We start from the raw sequence: 11,851 nt of genomic DNA, 5'->3' as shown, positions 1-11,851 counted from the left end.
CTCATCAAACCTTTTTGTAGAATGGTCGATCCCGCGTGCCAGATCTTGTAGGGGTGCTTTCAAAGTCTCATGTTGAGCTATTTTCAATCTGAACCTGGAAGGCTCTTCGTGGTCCATATCGGTGAGAACCGTGTTGGACGCCATGCGGTAGCTTCAGTCTTAGGTTTCGCTTGATAATCCATACCGTATAAATCACGCCGAAACTATCCGTTAAGAGTAAAGCCCTCCAATAAGACCACATTGACACACTTTGGTCTAATTCCGCTTAATAGATTCGTCTCGCCGTTTAGATTCGTCTTATGTAATGGGTTTTGTAAATAGTCTACGTTTAATACTCCTAATTAGTATCTAAACATTCGATGTGATGGGTGCTAAAAATAAGTCAGTGGAAGAAAACGGGGCCGGAGTCTGGACGAATCTGTTAAGCCTAATTAGTCCATGATTTGATAATGTGGTGCTACAATAACCATTTGCTAATGATAGATTAATTAGGTTTAATAAATACGTCTCGCAAATTAAACTCCATTTGTGCAATTAGTTTTGTAATTAGCTCATATTTAGTCCTCCTAATTAGTATCCGAATATCTGATGTGACTCTGCTAAAGTTTAGCACCTCGTATCCAAACACCTCCGAATTTTTCTTCTGTGCGTTAGGCCCTGTTTGGTTTTGTTTCGGTGTATTGATACACCCTGTTCAAGTTTAGCACCTGCCACATTGGAGGTCTGGATGCTAATTAGGAGTATTAAACATAGGCTAATTACAAAACTAATTGCACAGATGGAGTCTAATTCGCGAGACGAATCTATTAAGCCTAATTAGTCCATGATTTGACAATGCGGTGCTAATGATGGATTAATTAGGCTTAATAGATTCGTCTCGCGAATTAGCACAGGATGTGCAATTAGTTTTATAATTAGCTCATGTTTAGTCCTCCTAATTAGCATCCGAATATCCAATGTGACATTGCTAAAGTCACTGTTACATCGAATGTTTAGATACTGATTAGGAGTATTAAACATAGACTAATTACAAAGCCAATTGCATAGATGGAGGCTAATTTGTGAGACGAATCTATTAAACCTAATTAGTTCATGATTTGATAATGTGATGCTACAGTAAAAATGTGCTAATGATGGATTAATTAGGCTTAATAGATTCGTCTCGCGAATTAGCCTCCATTTGTGTAATTAGTTTTATAATTAGCTCATATTTAGTCCTCCTAATTAGCCTCCGAATATTCGATGTGATATGAACTTTAGTGCGAACTAAAGATCCAAATACCCTCCATTCTTGGTGTGAGCGTCGCTACTAGTCTACACCGAGTCATCATGGTTGTTTTGCAAAAAAGTCCCTCAATTTTTTCATAATCAACCCGCAGTCCTTGGAATATGTCTTGACAATTTTTCAATAAGATCCCCAAACTTTACTGCAATTGACTCAAGGTCCACCGAAGACGCCTCTTGCAGTCTTGCTTCCTTCCGGCTCGGTTTTCTTCGCTGCCGCTGGCGATGTTGCGCGCCTACGCTCGAGTACGGAGATGCTGCGGTGGTCAAGCAGACACGCTCCACCACCTCAGCTTTCTCGACTCCTAGGTTCTCCCCACCGGCACCAGCCCTGAGGATGCCACCTTCGTCGTCCCATCCACGTCGTGGCCTTCGACCTCCGTGCGATTCCCTGGTTCCTGCCCGGTGGGGCTATAGCTCCGCTGGTGCCGACTTCCCCCCATCTTCTGTACCGCCAAATCCAAGATCGATCAGCAAGAGCTACTATCACCGCTCCTGCTGGAAAACAACTACAGCTATCTTGGAACCACTCGTTATCTGTTACAGAGATATATATTAGTATCTTTGTTCCAGTTTGTTTCTAGGATGGCGATGCAAGCCATTCAAGACTGTAGATAGTAGATGACGCCTACTTCACGCCAAGCCACCTCAGAGTCATCTGGATTTGAAGTGCAAGTCTACAACTATATTTAAGGCAACAATTATTAGCTACTGCAGGAATTTTTCATCGTGGTTGTTCTGCAAAAAAGTCCCTCAATTTTTTCGTAATCAACCCACAGTCCTTGAAATATGTCTTGACAATTTTTCAAAAAAGTCCCCAAACTTTACTGCAATTGACCCGAGGTCCACCGAAGACGCCTCTTGCAGTCTTGCTTCCCTCCGGCTCGGTTTTCTTCGCTGCCGCTAGTACTGCTGTGCGCCTGCGCTCGAGCACGGAGATGCTGCGGTGGTCAAGCAGACGCGCTCCGCGCCTCGGCTTTCTCTCGACTCCTAGGCTCTCTCCACCGGCACCGCCACCAAGGACGCCACCTCCGTCATCCCCATCCACGTCGTGGCCTCCGACCTCCGCGCAATTCCCTGGTTCCTGCCTAGTGGGGCTATAGCTTCGCTGGCACCGACTCCCCCCGTCTTCTGCACCGCCAAATCCAAGATCGTACAGCAGGAGCTACTATCACCGCTCCTGCCACCGATCTACCCGGACCGCTGGTGCTCCTGCTAGAAAACAACTACAGCTATCTCGGAACCACTCGTTATCTGTTGCAGAGATATATTAGTATCTTTGTTCCAATTTGTTTCTAGGATGGCGATGGAGGCCATTCAAGACTGTAGATAGTAGACGATGCCTACTTCACGCCAAGCCACCGCAAGTCATCTGGATTTCATTTGCAAGTCTACAACTATATTCAAGGCAACAATTATTAGCTACCATAGAAATTTTTTTTGGAAACGTACTAAGGACTTATTGTTGTTGCGTTATTGCAAAGTTATGATCTCATTGTTTTCTTATCTATGAATAAATTAAGAGATTATAGAGTAAACTATTGTACTATACAAGCTGTATATTAAGTTGTCTAAACATTAACATGTCAAAATGCGTGAAATTAATTAATATACATAATCTAAACCCATATATGTGTTATCTTAGTGTATCCTCCGTTGAAGAACCCATCAACACTACGATTTGGAGTGGATTATAAAGGGAGGTGGATAAAACGAGAAGAAGAGGAGAACGCACTCCTGCTCATGGCGGTCAGAGGCGCTATGGCCTAGCGCTCGAAGCGGGAATGAGGCTAGGCACGGGGAGGACAAGCACTTGCCTGGGCGATAGCGAGGATGGAAAGATGCGCAATGCCTGGGCGACGGCGGGGATGGGGCCAGATGTGGGTGGCGTCGATGGACGAAGAGGCAGCGACTGGTTGAATGACGATGAGTACGGGGGAAATCGAATGAATGGATACAACGGAGGTTAAGCGGTGATTTTTTATTTTCATGTGTGGATCCCACATAATAAACAGATGACATCAAACCACCCACAAATATCTTCTACTACCATATTTGCAAAGAGAGGACTAATAGGGATAACGCACCAACATATTGTGAAGCGAAGCCTGTGAGAGCAAGTAAGGACTAGATCTAAAAAGACTAAAATAAGTCAATTTTGCATTATAAAAAATCTATTTTGACCCTCCAATCCAACTATTGCCTCTGTTTGAATTTGACCATCCGATTCCAAAATCAGAAAACTTAGATCACCCAACTATCTAGCTATTTTAATGGGTGATTTTGCTGACGTGGACGACACATGGTGGTAGGCCCACATGTCAGGTACTCTTCTTTCTTCTCTTTCTCCTCTCCTTTCTTCAGCTCATGGACGCTAGTGCCGACGCAGTGGCTAGGGCGCCGTACACGTGCGCCAAGCCACCGCTGCTGTTCGCATACGCGTTGGCCTACCGCCATCCACCCTCGTGTCGAGCATTCAAGCTCCGCAGCCCCAGCCGACCAGGCCTTCGATTCAATCCAGCACCATCAATCGACCGGTCGCTCCACCTCGATTCGCCTCCAATCGCGACGCTAGGGTTAGGGGACAGGGGGAGTTTAGCGGGGGAATAGAGTAGCAGCTAGGTAGTATCTATTCGGACAGGAGCATGTCGGACCATACGACTGCCGGTGGCCCCAAACCCGTCCAAGACGTACACAATGGCATGTATCAAACAAGCGCGAAATGGTAATGGCGTGTATCATGTAAGTCAAATAGTAATGGCGCGACTCAAAAACTTGAAAATTGTAATGGCACACATCCAATTAACCCTACAAGTTAAATGACAAGGCAGCCACAGTGGCATCGGCGGCCAGGACCTCAGGCCACAGGCTCCGTGTAACATCCTGCTTTTTAGAACAACACCGCGCGCCCGTGCGCCCCCCTGCTTAGCCTCCAAGCCTCATCCCTCTCCACCCCGGCGCTACCTCACCTCTGCCACCGCCGGCCACCCTTGTCCCCGTGCCACCCTGCACCGCCTGCCACCGCCGTGCCTGCCACCGCGCGTGCACGCCCTGCCGCCCCTGCCCCGGCTCTGGGATACCGCCAGCACCGCACTCCTTCGCCCTTAAGCAACGCCAGCCAATCTTCCCCACCCCTTCTCACCTGACCACCTCACCTTATCCTCACCGGCAGCCATCAATGCCGGCGGCAGAAGCACCCCCCCTCTCTCCCTTGGCCGCCACGGCGCTCCGCCCGTCCTGATCTCTCCGCCGCGACGTGGTGGACGCCCCACCTATAAATAGCCCCTCCAGCTCCTCTCCCCGGCACCCCACCCCTCACCGAGCTAAGGAGCTCGAGCTCTGCGCGGCACGCCGCTTCCCCCTCCTTTCTCTTCCCACCACCACCACCAGAGGATGCCCCGAGAGCTCCTCTACCTCCTAGCGCCACCAGCCCGGCCCTTAGTGGCCCGGAGCACTCTCCCGCCCTGAAGTCTAGCCGCCCCCTTCTCCCCTCCCATGGTGGGCAGGCTCGAGGAGGAAGATGACGGGGTGCCGTTTACCCCAGTGCCGCACCGTCCCGCCCCCTCCTCCTGCCCTACGGCCCCGGCCCTGACGCCGTCCGCTCCACCATCTACCCTCCCACACCCCCACCGCATACACCCAATCTACCAAAACCGCAGACACAAGTCACCCCCCCGGTCCACAGCCAAGGACCACGGGCGCACCGCACAGTACACCGCTGACCCCGCCCCTGCGTCAGTTCATTCCAAATCACTACGTGCACCCAACTGAGTGTATCCCAAATCTATGTTTTAGCCCTTCCACATCTCCAAAAATTCTCAAAAAGTCACCAAAAATCCTATAAAATCCCAAAAGCCTACACATGCCTTTATTTTCTATAATTCACCTTATATGAGTCCCTTTTCTATCTTTTACTCAGATCTTAAAGCCCAACCTCACGGGGAAAGATGTCGTACCGCTTCCACCTGCCGCCGTGCCCTAACCCCTAGGTGCCAGGTCGGGTCGAAGTCGACTGCGCCGTGTGGCCTCTAGCCACTTTAACCACGTTGTTAACAACACCCAACCAGCTGTTTCTCGCTGCCCTATCGTCGCCACTAACCCCTATCACTGCTGCACATCTGCCAGATTCTTATATCGGCCCCTCTGTCACCATGTGTGCTATCCCCTAGCACCAGGATAAAGTGGTGTCTGTCGTATAAGCTCTCGGGTTTCTATCCCACTTAATCTTGCCCGACTGCGTCAGTCGCTATGTGTGCTATCTCCTAGTGCTGGGATAGAACAACTGTTGCACAAGCTCTCAAGTTCTACTTTTTAGGATCATTCCACAATTCCTTAGTGACCCCAACCTCTTAAGGATCTATCTAAGCCTTTGGTCCATTCTATCACGCAGCCATTGTGCTGCCCAAGTTAAACCCCAAATATCACCTAGGTATAGTCACTATGCCGCCCGACCTAAGTCTCAATTCTCGTCCCAACCTAGCTGTAGTGCCGCCCATCCAAAACCTCGGTTATCATCCAAAACCTCGGTTATCATCCAAACCTAGCTGTTGTGCTGCTCGATCAAAACCTCAAAAACCCATAGGAAATTAACCAATATTTTCCTCTAAAATCCAACTACTCAACCCATTAATTATTTAGAATTAATTCTAAATAATTAATAAATCCTTCAACATTTACCCGGGAATTCACCTTTAATTATCATGTAATTCCGAGAATACTCATCCTTTTCCTTTCTTTTCATTCCTTAGGAATTGCTTGGTGTATTGTTTTATTGATTGTTATTGTATGCATTTCTGATAGCTGTTAGACGACTAGGCTCCACCCCGAAGCTGATGATCCGGAAGGCGTGATGCCAAGCACCTTGGTCTCCCTAGGAAACGTTAAGGATCATCAATGAAGGAAAGTCTGACCCCTAGCTCATGTTTTATCCTATTGAGTGCGAGAGTTAGTAATATTGCCAACATAATATGAACTGCATTATCTGCCTTTTAAGAACTATTTCTTTAGAAATACGTGCTGGCTAGATTTCTCCCCTTTTTGCTATTAAAATGCCACATGCCATATAACGCTAGGCAACCACTTTTCCATAAGCCATCGCATGTTAAAAATGCTAGGCCATTTTTGTCATGCCCCATAAAGGGGAATAAACACCTATTGGATCCTCTGTGGAGAGGATCTAGCAAAATATCATTTTATATTAAACAAGATGATTAGGAAGGGTTTTCTCTTTGAAAAAGCGTGAGTTAATTAAAAGATGAAATAATAGTAATGACAACCCCTAGGGTGTGTTTTGGACCTGGGAGTAAGGGGACGACCTCAGTGGAGAATATTCTATCCCAGAGCTTACTCCGGTCACATAAGGACCGGTTCATTGGGTGAGTCTTTCTTGTGATATGTACAGCGATACGTACCAAAAAGGTACAGCCTTCAGGAGTGCCTACTTATGTGAGGCCTTGGTTCAAACCCCGCTAGCTGAACCTAGTCATCCATCCCAAGGGGTCAAGGTGGGCAACGGGTATACTGGAGTAGGACCTTCACATAGTTTCAGGTCTGGTCAGCACAGGTCGACTGTTGAGAGGGCCGGAGGCCCTAATAATTTGTTTATGCTTGCATTTCCCGAGATAGTATCCGCAAGGCGGATGTTAGTGGCCCCTGTTTAGACCCTAGTATATCCGTGGATGGATCTAGGGGATGCTGTCCAGAGATGGACACTGGCGGGTATGGATCTTGTAGGCCAGTACCACCTGAGTACTAGGTATGGGCTGGCCGGACGTATGGGAAAAGTGTACACATCTGCACAGAGTATAATCTATTCGAATAGCCGAGGCTCATGGTCACGAGACCACTAAGTTAAAGCCCCCATTACTCTGAAACTTTTGGGTGGGATTAGTATTTGAAAATATTGGAGGAAGGTCGATGGACTGGAATCCGGAATAAAACCTGGGGACTGGTAGGGGAGGCCCTCCAGGACCACAACTTTCATTCTATAAAATAATAGTAATCTTCTTAGAAAATCTTTTCAAAACTCACCTTTTTAAATTAACCTTGCATATGAGAGATGCTTTAGGCTTAGGATAATACCCATTAACATCTTCCTTGTCCACATCCTAAAATGCATATATTTACTTAGTAAATGTTGGGATTTGCTGAGTACCAACTATAAGTTTACTCAGCCTTACTTTCATTTTGCAGGTATAGTTCTCCGGGTGTTTCAACCATCTTGTTAATGGATGGGCACCTGCGCTTCTCATCACTGCATTAAGGTGAAATCTTATTTAATTATTCATCTTTTATTACTTGAAATATTGAACTGTGATGATAACCATATTAGCCTATTGATCCAGGGACTAATACAGGTGATTAGTAGGACTTCCGGAGGGAGCTCCCCACACTCCGATCCAGCGGCACCGTGCGCTCAAGCAGGTGGAAGCAGTGTTGGTACTCTGCTAGCTCCCCGCCACCTACGTGCGCTGTCGGCGCCAATGCCTGCGTCAAGCCGCTTGCCGGCATAGTGAGCTGGTGGTTCTTGTTGGAGTTAGTTGTTTTTTTTAAAAAAAATTGATATTCATTTTGGCATTGGTTCTTGTTGGATTATAGTTTTTAAGTTTCCAAACTAGTTTTTGTTTTTATTTACACTACAAGAAATCTTTTGATCTATGATGAAAATTTTATGACGCATTTGTTTTGGTCATAGATCTATGACGTTTCTGGCTGAAAACATCATAAAGTTTCACATTCGATCAAATTTAGTGATAAAGTTACGGAATGTCATAAAAGTTGCCACTGTAGCCAAAAAGAAATCATCAATCGCTATTGCATGGTGGTTTTGTGATGATATAAGGTATGCAAAAATATCATAAACCTACAAAGGTCCCACATGTAAGTTTAAGCTGATAAATAGGATGGTAAAATAAAATGAAAAACGTGCTCCTCCAGTGGGTCAAACCTGTTACCGATTGAATGGGAAATTTTTACCGCAACCGGATCCCACATGTAAGGTAAGTTTCATGTGAGTGTGGTAGTTGGCGGCAGAAAAGCCCTCGCTGCAGTCAAAAAATAGTTTACCCGCTGTCGCGCTCCCACGATAGGGAAAAAAAAGAAGAACAGAGAGAAGGCGCCCAGGATGGAGCACTCCGGCGGAGATCTGCGCCTCCCCGCGGCGGCTCAGTCCTACAGAAGCATAAATCTGATGCTTCCTGCTAGGGCGCATCAAGCTGGTTAGTAATTTTGAGTTGAATTCGCCAAAAATTTATTTTGCATTAAGGTCTTTCAATCTGGTCTGGAATTTTGAGTTGAATTCGCCAAAATTTCCCAGATGGATAGACGTTGGATACACGATTGTCAACTATTTACCCCCGAGCATGAGAAAGGGGTCAATGATTTCATGGAATATGTTAAGAGTAGATACTCTGACGATGAACAAATACTATGCCAGTGTCGTGGATGCCTAAATCAGTCTAGATGTACTATAGAAGTGGTGAACATGCACTTACTTAGAACTGGGATGGTAAGCACCTACACTAGGTGGATCCATCATGGAGAAACATTCGAGGATAGGGTTTAGGAAAATGCAAATCTGCAGGATAATAGGGTTCAGGAAAATAGAATTCTGCAGGACGATGGGGTTGAGGAAATTGCAATTCTGCCGGATGAGGGGGTTGAGGATAATGCAGTTCTGCACGAAGATGGTGATCAGGAAATGGTTCAGGAAAACGAACACATATCGGGTATGGAGGAGGATAAAGGCACTGAAGATGGACTTCCTGAAATGATAGTTGACATGTGCGACGCTAAAGATCTTGAAGGGAAAATGTTAGAATCTATAAAGGATCATTACAAACATAAGGTGTCATCGGGATCTAAATATACACAATTTATATTTGTTATGAAGTTACTTCATATCAAGTCTTTCTATCGGATCAGCAATGTCGCATTCAATGCGATTCTGAAGGTGTTATCCGTTGCTTTCCTAGGAGCATGAGTTCCGACATCTTATGATGAGGCAACAAAGTACATACGTGCCATAGGACTTGTCTATGAATCTATCCATGTTTGCAAGAGTAATTGTGTATTGTTTCGCAAGATGCTAGCGAAACATGATGTGTGCCCCTGTGTGTTGAGAAGCGGATTTAAGATAGAAAGATGCAGACAACAAAAAGTGCATTCCTTAGAAGGGATTGAGGCATTTTTCGCTGGTTTCAAGGTTGAAGAGGATGTTTCTTTCATAAAAAATCGCAAAGGATGCACAATGGCACAAGTTGAAGTGAATACCGGTGGACAATGAGCTTAGCCATCCAGCTGATGGTGAGGCATGGAAAGGCTTCGATAAAATTGGTCGAAATTTGCACAGGATGCTAAGAACATTAGACTTGGCCTTGCAATCGATGGTTTCAATCCATTCGGCAACATGACCAACTCATATAGTATGTGGTTAGTATTTGTTGTGTCATATAACATGCCACCATGGGTATGAATGGAAGAATCAAACTTCATTATGGCATTATTGATCCCTGAGCCGAGTTCTCCATCAAAGGATTTTGATGTCTTCTTGCAACCTCTCGTAGATGAGCTGTTGGACTTTTGGAAGGGTGTCGATGCATATGATGCTTGTAGTCATCAATCCTTTAAACTGCATGCTGCGATTATTTGGTGCATACATGATTATCCAGCACTGAGCACATTGGTGGGGCGAGTCACGAAAGGTTATTATGCATGTGTGCGTTGTGACAAGGACCCTTGCTCAAGGAGATTGAAGAACAAGATATGTTATATTAGCCATTGTCGTTTCCTTCCAACTAACCATCCATGGAGAAGAAAGAAAGCAGAGTTTGATAGTAATGCTAAAAACTGAGAGAGGCCAGGGCAATTTACTACTGAGGAGCTTTAGTAGCAACTCGAGAAGGTTAAAGATGTTAAACCAGAAAAGCCTCCTCAAGGTCAGAAAAGGAAGCGAGAACTTGGATAGTGTTGGAGCCAAAGGGTTTGTTTGTTTGACTTGCCATATTGGACAGCTCTGAAGCTGCCACATAATCTTGATGTCATGCACATTGAGAAAAACATATGCGAAAACCTCATTGGAACATTGCTTAAAATTTTTGGGAAGACAAAGGACACGATCAATGCTAGGGTTGATTTGGAAGAGATAGGCATTAGACCACATCTACACATGCTGAATACTACGTAAGGAGGGTCATGCAAGATGCCAGAAGCTCCATATACAATGGGTAAAAAGATATAGAAGGTGTTCTGTGATTTTATAAGTCAGGTGAAGTTCTCAGATGGATATGCTTCTAACTTATCAAGATGTAGTGCCGCTGATGGATGCAAACTCCAAAGACTGAAAACTCATGATTGTCATATCCTACTCCAAAGGATTTGCCTGCTTTCCTTCGAGGTTTAATGGATAAAGATATATACTCAGTTATTTCAGAATTAGAAAACTTCTTTCGTCAACTATGTTTCAAAACTCTGAAGTTGGATGTTTTAAATAAACTGAAAACAGATATCCCAATAATTTTGTGCAACCTTGAGAAAATTTTCCCTCCTGCCTTCTTTGATGTTATGGTGCACTTGGCTGTCCATTTGCCTGACGAAGCAATCTTTAGAGGCCCAGTACAATATGGATGGATGTATCCCATCGAAAGAAGGATATGCACATTAAAGCATTTCGTGAGAAACATGTACTAAACAATTGCGAAGAAGTTGAGCCATGTATCAGGTACGTAATCCGTTATGCAATTATTATACTGCAATTAATTTGGTCTAATTTTTAGATGGATGTGTTTTTGCACGATATACAGGGATTAGTTAAAGAAGAAGGTGTGTTGGACCAGGTTATTGACCGTAGAATTCAGAAAGAATTTGACTGATGGTTTAAATCGCATGTAAATTTTCTACTTTTTTAGAACAAACTTATATTAGCTCGCAAGGACCTATATATAAAACTATATATAAAACTATGGTTTTGTTGTACAGATTGAAAAGGTGCCTGAAGGATAGGTCTTTGAGGACCTATATGCATTATCAGCTTTACCAAATAAGCGAGGAAGAAAATATGGCCGAGAGGAAAATAGGAAGACACAGAATAGTGGGATTATGGCTGCAGGCTTTCATAACAGTGAGCCATTTGAGTTTTATGGTTGTCTAAAACAAATTATTGAGTTGTGGTATAACTCATCAAGGCTGTTGCATTATTCCACTGTGATTGGTATGATCTGGGAGGGATCAAAAGGGAACCGAGGATTAGAAAGGATGGGTACTTCACAAGCATTAATGCTGGAAGGTACAAAAGTAATCTCTACATTTTTGCTGAACAAGCAATGAAGGTGTTCTACTTGCTAGACACCCTCCTACAAGACTCTTGGAGAGTGGTGCAAAAATTTGAGCACAGACATTTGTGGAGCTTTAATGAAAATGAGCAGAAACGCTAGTGGCATAGTACTTGCATATCAAGATGATGAAATTGAAGAATGTGATGATGATGGTATTGGTGATGGTTCGGAGGCTCCGGTGCCTTTTACTGACGAGGAGGGTAACAATTCCCCACTATCCCCAGACGTTGTGCTTC

The sequence above is a fragment of the Setaria italica genome, chromosome IX (assembly GCF_000263155.2).
Source record: "Setaria italica strain Yugu1 chromosome IX, Setaria_italica_v2.0, whole genome shotgun sequence".
Taxonomy (NCBI): Eukaryota; Viridiplantae; Streptophyta; class Magnoliopsida; order Poales; family Poaceae; genus Setaria; species Setaria italica.
The sequence above is the reverse complement of the archived record's forward strand: the minus strand, read 5'-3'. Positions refer to the sequence as shown.